The 12,821-nt window shown below is 53.1% G+C and overlaps 1 long non-coding RNA gene across 1 annotated transcript; it reads left to right on the top strand.

The window, feature by feature from the left end:
• Window positions 1-315: 315 nt before the first annotated feature.
• Window positions 316-7,042, top strand: LOC109272312 (uncharacterized). Its single transcript, XR_002082402.2, has 4 exons — window positions 316-589; window positions 4,275-4,428; window positions 4,720-4,896; window positions 5,772-7,042. It is a non-coding gene; the product is annotated as an uncharacterized LOC109272312 (long non-coding RNA).
• The last annotated feature ends 5,779 nt before the right edge of the window (window positions 7,043-12,821 follow it).

Below are 12,821 nucleotides of genomic sequence, written 5' to 3'. Positions count from 1 at the left end.
TCCATCCCGTCCCATCACGTGCTCTCCAAAATCCGTGTCTCTTGAGCAGGTATTTTTACCGCCAGGACCGCAGTAGACTTTCGTCCGACATGAATACGACTGGATACACCTGGCAGAAAATAAAACATGGGACGATTATCTTCAGGTTGACAGCAGATATGAAAGCAAAGATAATGCTAGTAATTAAACATGGACTATGGAAATGCATGTAAATACCCCAGCCGGCCACGCCCCTGCATGGAGCCCCGCCCAGTAGGAGGTGGAGACTCAGAGGGTCTGAGCTCTTCCCTCACTGAGTCTCTGTTGTCCGGGGCCAGTCCACTTGGGCTCGTCTACCCAAGTTGGGGGTGTCTCTGGGGTTTGAATTAGAGTCAGTCATTCCTGCACTTGATCTTCCCTTTGTTCAGTAATTTTAGAGCCTGAGCCACGCCCAGTTTTGGGTGCTACCCCACTGTTTTCCAGACAGGAGGGCGCCGCCCTCCCCAGGGCTCCGCAGTAGAGCTGGGACATGGCTGCTCGGTCGGAACCCACAGACCCTGAGGCTCGGATGCTTAAGAGGAAATGTAAGGCCTGAAGAGGCAAATAAACTGTAAGCAAGCCCCTCGCCCCTTGCGAGACGTGGTTCATGTTTCCAGAAGCTGATGGACGGTGCCCTGGACACAGGGCACTGGGTAACTGGAGGGTTCTGTGACAGGGTGGGTCATTAAGTGTTGGGGACGTTCCGATGCGTGGTGTTGTGCCAGGCAGGGCAGGCAGTGGGACGATGAGAACGCTGATGTCTCCTCCAGCCCAATCCTTTCCATATGTTCATGAGCTATGAAAATACTTCTAGTCCAGAACGTGGCTCAGCCTCTCAGTGGGCCTCTGGCTAATTTTTTTTTTTTTAATTTTTGTTTATTTATTTTTGAGAGAGAGAGAGAAAGAGCACAAGCAGGGGAGGGGCAGAGAGAGAGAGAGGGAGACACAGAATCCCAAGCAGGCTCCAGGCTCGGAGCTGTCAGCACGGAGCCCGATGCAGGGCTCGAACTCACAGATTGTGAGCTCATGACCTCAACTAAAGTCCGACGCTTAACCGACTGGGCCACCCAGGTGCCCCGAGGCTAATTTTTTTTAACTAACGTTTGCTAAATGCATCCCAGGTACAGCCAAGCTCGAGGAGCTTTACCATACTGCATCTAAGTCCCCAACAAATTCAGCTGTCCTCATGGAGGGGGACGGAGCACGGAGGACTCAACATGGGTGGGGGTGCTTTAGGGGTGCCTGGGCGCTGGATGCTGGCATGTCGGAATAGGCCAGGGAAGCTCAGAAAACCTGGAAAAGAATGTAAGAAGAATTTGAAGGGTTTCCCAAGCATGAAACAAAGAGGGAGTTCGCCACCCATGCACATGACTGCTGCAAGCTTCCTCGGTGCCCTTGAGGAGTCATTGACCAAACAGCGTCAGCCAAAACAATGGTTAGAAGGACAGGGGCTTGAGCCAGGCTGCCTGGGAGGCATTCACAGCAACCTCACTTACCGGCTGTGCCACCTTGGGTAGGTTACTTAACCTCTCTGTTCCTTAGTTTTGCTGTTTGTAAAATGGAATTATCATAAGGATATATTTTAAGCTCAACCATAGACAATTGCTGTTCCCCGTAGGAAATTGTCAGTAATTGGCAATTTCATATGGGTCAGCCTAATACCCCGTAGGGTTCTGCGAGGGATTGAGTTAATGATTGAAAAATACTGAGAACAGTGCCTGGCACCTAGTAAGCTCTAGATACGTGTCAGGATCACTATAAAACTTTAAAGAAATGTAGAACATCTTTTCCATGTGTTTGCATGGAGCGTTTCCCACCAGTCATTTGCTTAAAAAAAAATTTTTTTTTAATGTTTTATTTATTTTTGAGAGAGACAGAGACAGAGCGCGAGCAGGGGAGGGGCATAGAGGGAGACACAGAATCCGAAGCAGGTTCCAGGCTCTGAGCTGTCAGCACAGAGCCCGACGTGGGGCTCGAACTCACGAACCGCGAGATCATGACCTGAGCTGAAGTCGGACGCTTAATCGACTGAGCCACCCAGGCGCCTCGAGAAAGAAAGTTTTAAAGTCGTTGCATTAAATATGGACTGGATATTATGAGTACTTTCAGAGATTTTTTTTTTTTTTTAAGAGAAATTTTGACTGGGCCGTTCACTGACTTAAGGTCTTGGCTGAGTTCCTAGGCCTCTCTGTGCCTCAGTTTCCTCATCCAGAAGACGGGGAGGATCCTCGTACCTGCTTCGCGGGGCTGTGGCGAGACGATTAACAGACAGAAGCAGGTAGAGACTCGTGGCACATGATGAAGAGCCAGGTAGATGCCAGCTGTTGCTGTTTGGGGTGTTATTTACTTATCACCATGGCAACTGACTTTGCATAAGAGGCACTCCACTGCCAAAGGGAGAAATTGATCTGTCCCTGATTTCAGGAAAAGTTCACGAAACAGAACATTCTTGGATAAGATAGCCCCAAAACATTAAAAACCACGTCCTCCTGTGAATAATTGCATCGTACCAACAGACTACGCTATGGAGAGACGGCATCACCACGGAGAGAGATCAATCCAGGAAGGCTTCCCGAAGGAGGGAGTTCTCGGCCCGTCTCAAAGAGATTCAGAGCGGGTCGGAGGAGAGCTAGGCCAAGGCGCCCAGAGAGGAAAGAAGGATGGCAGAAAACCCAGCAAGTTGTAGTTGGCAGATCTCGCATTAACGATGGGATCAGGACATGGGCCCATCTCCTGGCAAGGGGCCATCAGCACTTGTCAACGCCCTCCGGTGTCCCCGGGCAAGAGACAAATCAGAAATCACAGGTGCACGCAGTTGAGGACATATTATGATCATGTCGGGGCCGGGCATCTGCCTGAGCGTTACAAATGTTTATGAATATTAATAACCGTTTGTTCCCAAAGGACCACAAATCAGTTAATTAGGGCCCTGTCAACCTGTTTATATTATCTATAAATGAAAACCCATCAGCAGCCAAACATGAAATTAAGCGGGCCGTGTGTGGGCCGCCACCGTTTCTGGATAAATTGCACACAGCCAGCCCCCCCCCCCCCGAGTCCCCGCCCTTGGCAGGGAGGTGGGTATTTCTCTTCCCTGCCCGTGTTTTATTCGAGTCAGTGGTTCCTGGAGGCACATGATAGATGGTGCCTTGCGTGTGGCTTCGCAGCGTGAGGGGAGGGGGTGATTTAAGACCGCCGGTAAATTAGCTGCAATCCAGAGTCTTGGAAAAGACGGAGAATACCCATAAATCAATGCTCCATAGACAGGTAATCAGGCCCCCAACCCGGACGCCGATCACCACAGGCCTGGGTCCATCCGTCTCCTTCCTGGAGCGATAGCACTGGGGTCGGGGTCTGGTTCGTGTTCCATCCGGACAGCTCCACATCAGGGGTCTTGGGCACGTTGTGTAGAACAAGCCTCGGAAAGTTCTAACAGAGACCGAGACTGAGGCAGAGAGAGGGAGAGATTCATTGGACAACCAGCGAGCGCGGGCTCTGTGCTCGGAGCCCAGAGACAGAGACAGGGGCGAGCAAAACGGACCAAAGTGGGGCCACACTGACAGGAGCAGGGAAAGATCCAGACCGCAGCACGCCGTGATCTGACAGAGGTGAGAGACCCAGACGCTCGCCTCATTACCCAGGTGGTTCCTTCCGGAAAACCTCCTTGTGAGGCAAATTCTTGTGATATTTTTTCCTTTGGGTCAAGAGACTGTGGTGTCCTGATCACATCGATGCTAAAACAAGACCGAAACCCGTGAAGTTGCATTAAAATGGGCCTGATTACTTGGAGAGTTAGCACAGAAGACGATCGAACCAGTGAAAATTGAACAGGGAAAATCCACTGCCCCACTGGTGAAAGTCGTGGAAAACGGGGGCCATATGTATGGGTCCCGGAGCGGCCTCCCTGGTTCATCCCCCAGCTCCGCCACTCACGGGCCGTGTGACCTTGGCCACGGTACCCAAGCCCTTTATGCCTCAGTTTCCTCATCTGCAACGTGAGGTGATCCTAGGTTTGACCACTGGGGAGGGTCAGAGGCGTTCCTATATGTGAAGTGCAACATCCTGCCTCTCTGGGTACTTGCCTGCCTGAAGAGAAGCAGGTGAGGAGCCCACAGTCTATACAGATTGGCTCTCGCTCCCTCCCGAGCCGGCTGTGCGAATGTGGGAGCTTCCTTAACCTCTCTGTTCTTCCACTCTCTCTGTTTCCCCTTCTGGCGGGTGGCGAGTGAATCTAACGAGCCGTGTTTGGCCACAAGGATGCGGACCGTGCGTTTACCTCGGAGGATGGCTTACTCGGTTCTGCCTGTGCTCCTACCAAAGTGCAAGGTGCCTACGGGGATGTGCTCCCTCCATCCGTGGCCTGTGACTCTGCGGTCGGCCCGCGACCTTCTGTCCTGCGCGGCAGAGCCCGTAAGTCCTTGCCGCCCTCCACGACGGCTAAGTCCTGCTGGCATCCGGCCCCTAAAGGAGCCGTCAGCGGGAGGTGACAGCGACCGTAATTCTGTTTTTATTATTACAGAGCGCCGGTCATTTCTGTCTGAGTGGCGCTGAGTGACGGGTGTGATTTAGGAATCTCATGGAGGGATTAGGGAGGTGAAGCATTTTCCTCTGAGGCCCATCCTGGCCGCAAACAAGTTTCTGTGGAGGATGCTGATAAAAAGCAAATTATTTTATTCTGTTCACAATCAATTCCAACTCCAGGCTGCAGAGTCCCCCAAGAAATAAGGTATTAACACTTCTCGTGTGGAGCTGAATTCTTCAAGGAATAGTAATCCTTAAACAGACGGAGGAGGAGTCGTCTTCAAAGCATTAAAACCCAGCGGTGTGCTCCCGGCCCGTCCTTCTTCACCAGCCACGCGGCGCCTGGACGGATTTGGGGTGAGAAATGAATTCAGACCGCATTTTGCCGGCGAGGAAAGGGTTGCCCCCAGGGGCCATTCCTCATACCGAGGGGAGGAATTTGTGCAGCAGGGTCCTTGGTCTGTGTCGTGGGCGCTGGGTCTTCCTGACCATCAGGGTCTATTCCGCCAACTGGTGACAACACCACGTCCTGTTTGGTGGGAACACCCCTCCCCCGCACTCAGTCCGTGTGGTTTGGGTGGGGCTGGGTCCATCCCTGGGTCCAGGAAGGGGCACGTTGACCCGAGGCCTGGCCCATCCCTTGCGCGGCCTCGGTCGCTGGCAGGGTGTGGCCACGTGACCCGGTTGGTCCAATCAGAGTCGAACCTGGGATCTTAGCTGCCCCGACGGGAAAGGAGACCGTTTTCTTGCCAAGACAGTTGCCGTGAGGGCAGAATAAAGGCCCCAGGTTGCTTCTCATTATCATTGCTGTCAGTCAGGAGTGAAGCCAACCAGGAGGCAAGCAGAACTGAGAGATGAAGGGAAACAGAGCCACATTTCCAGATTCCAGGTCACTGAAACCCTGGATCCAGCTGTACCTGAAGCTGCAAATGCCTCAGGCTTTCATTTACATAAGCTAACATACTCCTTTCATTTCAGTCTTTTTAAGTTTTTTTTTTAATCTTTGTTTATTTTTGAGAGACAGAGCGTGAACAGGGGAGGGGCAGAGAGAGAGGGAGACACAGAATCAGAAGCAGGCTCCAGGCTCGGAGCTGTCAGCACAGAGCCCGACGCGGGGCTCGAACTCACAAACTGCGAGATCATGACCTGAGCCGAAGTCGGACGTTCAACTGACTGAGCCACCCAGGCGCCCCCATTTCAGTCTTTTTGATTTGGGTTTCTGTCACTTTCAGTCGGAAGAATCCTGACGAAATGTCTCCTCGAAAGATGCCATCTGCTGCGGGGCACTGGTCTAGCCCAGAGCTTCTGTCAAAGGTGACACCCAGAGAAAATGCCCCTCCCTTTGCTTAGTCAGATACACATCAGGCTGGGCCCCTCAGACCCTTTGCTTTTCTTCTCTCTCTCTCTCTCTCTCTTTTTTAAAAAGTGTACTTATTTTGAGAGACAGAGAGAGAGCGTGAGTAGGGAAGGGGCAGAGAGAAAAGGGGGGAGAGAGAATCCTAAGAAGGTTTCACCCTACCAGCACAGAACCCAGGGAGGGCCTCGAACTCGTGAACCGCGAGATGGTGACCTGAGCCGAAACCAAGAATCAGACGCTTCACGGACTGAGCCACCCAGGTGCCCCCTTTTCGTCTCTTAAGTCCGTGTTCCAAACTCAGAGAGCATGAGTCCGTCCTGATCAACCCCTCCTGTGTGCAAATGAACTCTATCTTCCCTCGACTGACCCAAAAGCCCTCGCAGTTACTGCTTCTGACCTAACCCATCCGACTCCGAGAGGTGCTTTGTCCACAATCACACAACTGAAAAACCAGTGCTCAACACGGGCCTCAGTGGCGCATGGTGAGTGTTCTTGAAATATTCGCTAGGCAGATGAATCACCAGAAAGACTAGAAATCAGGCCTCCAGTTTTCTCGGGCCTCGACCGGGTCACATCCCCAGAATCGTCATGCTCCGAAAACAGCTTCAATGCCGGTACGGAGAACAGACCAAGCTACCGACCCCAGTTTCTCCGTATCAGCTGCTGCTCCTGCAAAATATACTCTCACGTCCTCACCTAAGAGGCTTCAACGTCGGGTTTAAAATGTACTTTTCTCCAGGTTAATTTGCTTTGCTTCCCTGCCTCCTTCTCGGCGAGGCTGGCTCAGGCCACCCCCTGCCCTTGTCCCCCCCCCCTCCCCGCCCCACTTTAGCTTCCCCACAGCGTTTGCCACCAGCTGGTGCAACGATTCACTTCAGATGTATTCCGTTTATCGCCAGCCCCAAGAGAACAGACCTTTTGTTTGCGGTTCAGCTCCTAGAAGACCTTCTGGCCCGGAGCAGATGCGCCATGAAAGTTTGTTGACTGAATCAATGAATGGATGAAACTTACTTGCTGACTTAGGTGATCTCTGTTTTTGTTTTTGTTTTATTCCCATGCCGTCCAAACAAGAATTGGGGGCCGCTCCTTTCTGTCCCTAAGCCTCCCCCATTGTCTTGCTGCTTCCAGAATAACAGATCCCGTCACTGATGCCAGACGATAGCCGTCCTTAGCCCCCGTGCGCCGGTTGGTTTTCCTCCTAGAAGCAACCGCCGGAAAGGGTGTCTTGTGTCCAGTGGCTGTCGGCTGGGATGCGGCCCCGCTGAAACCGGGCCCTCTGCGGGTTGCTATGGAAACACTGAACAGGGAAGGCCGGCTCTTCCCCCATCGGAGCGCGTGGCGGGGCAGATGACACGGAGGCGTCTCGGGGACCTCATCAGCGATTCCAACCAGCGGCCCCCGGAAGTTTCCCGCTCGCACCTCTCTGCCCACTTTTTCACTGAGCTCTGGAGGCGACAGTGAGGGTCATTTCGGGTCCTCGGGCCTGTGGCGTTTTACAGTCTGCGGGATACAAGAAACCATTTATTGGACACCTGTTGTGCACGTGGGCCTGAGGACGGCCTTTTCCCCAGAAGAGAAGAGGTGGAGTGGGGTCGCCAAGAGCATATGTTCTTGGAGCCTTGCTGTCTGGGTTCAAATCTCAAGACCGTTGTCTTGCTCTGTGCGGGGGTTTTAAGACCTGTGTGTGAATTCTTTAACACTCCTTCCCCTCGAAGTAGACTTTAACTCCCCTTCCACGGACTATCAATGCGTTGTCTTCACGGACAGAATGTGCTGGAAGTGACACCGGAGATTTCTGAAGCCTGGTCAAGAAAGGTGGTACGGATTCTGCTCTTACCCCCCCAGGCCCTCCTTTGGGCTCGTACCTTGGGAGGCCTGAGCCACCCTGTCATCTTCAGATGACGCTGCACAGCGGAGCAAGGACAGGCTGACCCTACCCAAGGCCAGCTCAAATCTCAGCTGTGTCGGCGGAATAACTGTTATTGTCTTATGACACTAAGTTCTGGGGCATATAGAACCCAAACAGGACACAAAATTGGAAAAGTGATAAACTATGAGACATCGCTTTCTTCCTTATGGGAACAGTGCCTGTGATTCCTTCACAGAGTATTGAGGGGGTTGGTGTGTTAAAGCACCCTGGACACATGGAGAGAGTCTAATGGCCATCGGTGTGATTCAGCAAGCCAGGATCAGTATAACCCAGTGATCCAGGATCAGTGTAACCCAGCGAGCCAGGATCAGTATAACCCAGTGAGCCAGAGTCAGTATAACCCAGTGAGCCAGGATCAGTGTAATCCAGTGAGCCAGGATCAGCATAATACAGTGAGCCAGAGTCAGTATAACCCAGCGAGCCAGGATCAGTATAACCCAGGGGGCCAGAGTCAGTGTAACCCAGTGAGCCAGGATCAGTATAACCCAGTGAGCCAGAGTCAGTATAACCCAGTGAGCCAGGATCAGTGTAATCCAGTGAGCCAGGATCAGCATAATACAGTGAGCCAGAGTCAGTATAACCTAGTGAGCCAGGGATCAGTGTAACCCAGGGGGCCAGGATCAATGTAACCCAGTGATCCAGAGTCAGTATAACCTAGTGAGCCAGGATCAATGTAACCCAGCGAGCCAGAGTCAGTATAACCTAGTAAGCCAGGATCAGTATAACCCAGTGAGCCAGGATCAGTATAATCCAGTGAGCCAGAGTCAGTATAACCTAGTGAGCCAGGATCAGTGTAACCCAGTGAGCCAGGATCAGTGTAACCCAGTGAGCCAGAGTCAGTATAACCCAGTGAGCCAGGATCAGTGTAACCCAGCGAGCCAGGATCAGTATAACCCAATGAGCCAGAGTCAGTATAACCCAGTGAGCCAGGATCAGTGTAACTCAGTGAGCCAGGATCAGTATAACCCAGTGATCCAGAGTCAGTATAACTGAGAGAGCCAGGATCAGTGTAATCCTGCAAGCCAAGGCAGAGGACCCTTCTGCCTGGTCTGGGAGTGAGCAGAAGCATGGTGTTCGGAAGGCAGATGCCCTCCTCGTGTGTTGCAAGGGATCTGTAGCTGAAGTTCCTAGAGTCTTCTACGGAAACTAACGTGAACTGGGTAGGACACACAAAGGAAAAGCAATGGAGAAGGGGATCTCTCTTCCATTCATGTTTCCCAGGCTTCCCGGCTCCCATCCCCAGAGGCCTGAAGCAGGGGGAGCCGTTTCTCCGGGGGCTTCTGGAGGTTGTCCCTTCATACACGGCACGCGTGCAAGATACACCCATCCGTATGTAAACAAGACAGAAAGGCAGAGAGAGAAGAGAGAAAGTCAAGGGAAGGGAAGAAAGGAAAAGGAAAAGAAAATCGGAAAGAGCTCCACGAGGACGGGGACCACTTCTTTCCCCGCGAGACTTCGGCGTCAGTCTCGGCACTGGCCCCGGGTTCATGGCCAACAAATCTGGGAGGAGGGGACGCAGCCCTCTTCCATCCACGTGGCAGCATCTGCGGACACTGCCCTGCCCTTGGCTTGCCTTTCTCTCTTTCTTCAGCTCGGAGGCACGTCTTCTCGGCACACCCAGAGCCGCCTCGTTCTCCGATGGACAGAGGCCACTGTGTGGCCGCACCACGGTGGATCTCACCGGCTGTCCCTGGTGGAGACGTGGTGACTTTGGTGCTGAGCTCTTGCGGCTCCGGTCAGAACCACGACGCACGTCGCGTTCGGATGTTTTGAACACCCGTGGACACACCTCCGTCTCCGTTCTTTGTCTCTCAAAGACAGAGACTGTCCCTCCTTATCTCTGTGTCTGTCATTTTCCCGTCTCCTGTGTCTCTTAGGAGCACAGGCCGGAGGAGCTAGAAGACTTCTGACGACTTGTATGTTATCATGTGCGTCCGTGGACATCAAGGAAGGCTTCTTGGAGGAGGGGCTGGGCCTGGAAAGTAGGGTCGGGGCAGCCATAGACGGGCAGCAAGGACCCTGGCTTGAAACCCACCCCCTTCCTCAGACGAGAATGTCGAAAAGACCAGCTCCGCGAACAGCCCTCCCCACCCCATACAGCTGGTCCCCAGCCTGAGCTCCAAAATTCACACAAGGATTGTCTCTCATCATAGCAGCTGGCAGGCAGCGGCTGTAGGAATATTGTCACACATACTGCAGGAGAAAATGAAGGAAGGACATTTTCAGTTCAGAGCTCAGACCCCAGACCACAGACTCTCCCTTCCCTTGCTGCCTGCTGGTGTGGAGCTGGGTGGATTAGTCCAAATACTCAACGGACGTTGGCCGTGGCTCTGGAGTACGTCCCGGAGGGCCTTCCGGTCCCTGGGCCTCACATGACCGCTTCATTCGCTGGAGCGTGGAGAGGCCTGGGGTCCAGGGGCCAGCGCGGTGGGCTAGTCGCTCTGGGACTCAAAATGTAAGACCCCATGTGGCCCTGCTTGCGGGTAGAGGTTCGAGCCTCCGCTCCAGCACACCGTGTGCCCTACAGAGAGTCTGGCCCTCTGGGGAAATGGAGGTTCAGAGACTTTCCCGGGGGAGACCCGAGCTTGATTCCAGAGGACTCAGGCTGATTGCAGGGAGGCCAAGCCCAGGCAACAGGAAGGAACTGTCAGCATTAAAAATGTAACTAGAAATCTGCTTTTTAGCATCTCTAGCGAAAGCTTGGGTCCGAGGGCCTGATTAGTGACCACTCACTAGAGCTGTGTCGTGGGCCCCCTACAGCCTGGGCTCTGTGGCTCGTCACGGTCCTCACCCCGCCCTGTTGCCCTGTGTACGGGCCCACCTCCCTCTTTGCCCAGTTGTGCCGCTGGCCTGGCCCTCGATGGCACTCCAGTTTATGCCCCTCCTTTAGTGTGCAAACAATGGTCACACACCTTTTCTGACTTAGCTCTCTCCGCACTCCTGGGATCTCCGCACACGATGATACAATTTTCTGATGGGGGCAGAGAGACTCAGAGAGGTAGAGATGCCCTCGCGGCCAAGCAGGTCACTCCCTACATGAACTGGAGATTCCTCCCCTGAGATGCACCTTGCTGCCAAAAGGGCCCTCCCAGCTGTGTGGAGACTGTGAGGGGACAGACCTCAGATGGGAGATAATCTGGGGCAAGGGGCTCAAGGGGTCAAGACCAGGGTCAAAGCTAGCCCCAGGGCAGGAGAGGGGGCTGGGCACAGTGCAACAATTTCTATTTTATTTTATTTTATTATTTATTTTATTATTTATTTTATATTTTATTTTATTTTATTTTATTTTATTTTATTTTATTTTATTTTATTTTATTTTATTCTATTCTATTTATTTTTTAAATTTACATCTAAATTAGTTAGCATCTAGTGCAACAATGGTTTCAGGAGTAGATTCCTTAGTGCCCCTGACCCATTTAGCCCACCCCTGCTCCCACAACCCCTCCAGTAACCCTCAGTTTGTTCTCCATATTTCTGAGTCTCTTCTGTTTTGTCCCCCTCCCTGTTTTTACATTATTTTTGTTTCCCTTCCCTTATGTTCATCTGTTTGGTCTCTTAAAGTCCTCATATGAGTGAAGTCATATGATATTTGCCTTTCTCTAATTTTGCTTAGCACAATACCCTCCAGTTCCATCCACGTAGTTGCAAATGGCAAGATTTCATTCTTTTTGATTGCCGAGTAATACTCCATCGTTTGTGTGTGTGTGTGTGTGTGTGTGTCTCTGTGTGTGTGTGTGTGTCTCTGTGTGTGTGTGTGTGTGTATGTGTGTGTCTACACCACATCTTCTTTATCCATTCATCCATTGATGGACATTTGGGCTCTTTCCATACTTTGGCTACTGTTGATCATGCTGCTATAAACATGGGGTGCACGTGCCCCTTCGAAACAGCACACCTGTATCCTGTGGATAAATGCCTAGCAGTGCAATTGCTGGGTCATGGGGTGGTTCTATTTTTAATTTTTTGAGGAACCTCCATACTGTTTTCCAGAGTGGCCGCACCAGTTGGCATTCCCACAATGCAACAATTTCTAATAGCTTCTAGAGCTCCGGAGACAATGACCCTTGGTGGTTACGTGTGGTGCCAAGAAAGGACAGAAAAAGGACAGAGACACATGCCGAGAGAGATGGAGAGACACAGAGAGAGAGAGAACTGCCCAGAGGTCAGAAGACACAGAGGAAGAGACCCAGGGCAGAGAGGAGAGAGCGTTCCAGAGAGAACCAGGGAGAGACGGAGGGGCGGGCTGCCGATCGCGGGAGCTACAGCAAGCAGGGAGGCATCGGGTTCCGGGGCTGCAGGGTGGCGAGACCGATCCCCACAGAGGCTGCTGCTTCTTCCTCTGGAGCCAGGCGCCAGTGGCACAGCTGTGGGCACCGGCCCAGCCCCCGGACTCCCAGGAAGCCAGGAGCCGCAGCCCGGTGGCCAGCTCGGGAGTCCCGCGGGGCCTCCTCTGTGCCCAGCCCGTCTGTCTGCTCTGTCTCCCAAGCTGTCCGTCTCCTGCGAAGAGCGGCGGCTGCCCTCCTTCTTGCCCTCCTCGTGGGCAGGGGACCCAGCCTGGGCTCCTGCCCGGAGGGGTGTGGGGGAGGTATGGGAGGTGCTCACCCGCGGAAGGCTCCAGGCCCGAGCACTGCACTCTCAGAACAGACACCCTCCCCGGGAAGTGAGAGGGAACAGATGTGCTTTTGTGGTCTCCATGGAGATCCGTCAACCTGGCAACCTCGATGGGCGCTGGGCCTGGGCTTCGAAGCTTTTGTCTTCCCAGAGGCTCTCTCTGAGCGCGAACACTGAGAGCAGATCTCGGCCAGGCGTCCACAGGGGCCGGGGCTTCCCTCCCGGCTGCCAGGTCACCCCAAAGCAGGGGCAGATGTTGGGCGGGGGGCCCTTGGTGAGCTCTGTCTGGTTAAAGAAGGTTCGGCTCTACCTTTCGTGTTTCCACTCGCCGGGAGGAAACGCGCGGCTGCCAGCTCCGGTTACCGTATGAAGGTCCCCCAGGTC

This window comes from Panthera pardus, unplaced genomic scaffold (genome assembly GCF_024362965.1).
Source record: "Panthera pardus isolate Hobbes unplaced genomic scaffold, ASM2436296v1 HiC_scaffold_25, whole genome shotgun sequence".
Taxonomy (NCBI): Eukaryota; Metazoa; Chordata; class Mammalia; order Carnivora; family Felidae; genus Panthera; species Panthera pardus.
Note: the sequence above shows the minus strand (reverse complement) of the source record. Positions and strands in the feature narration are given on the sequence as shown.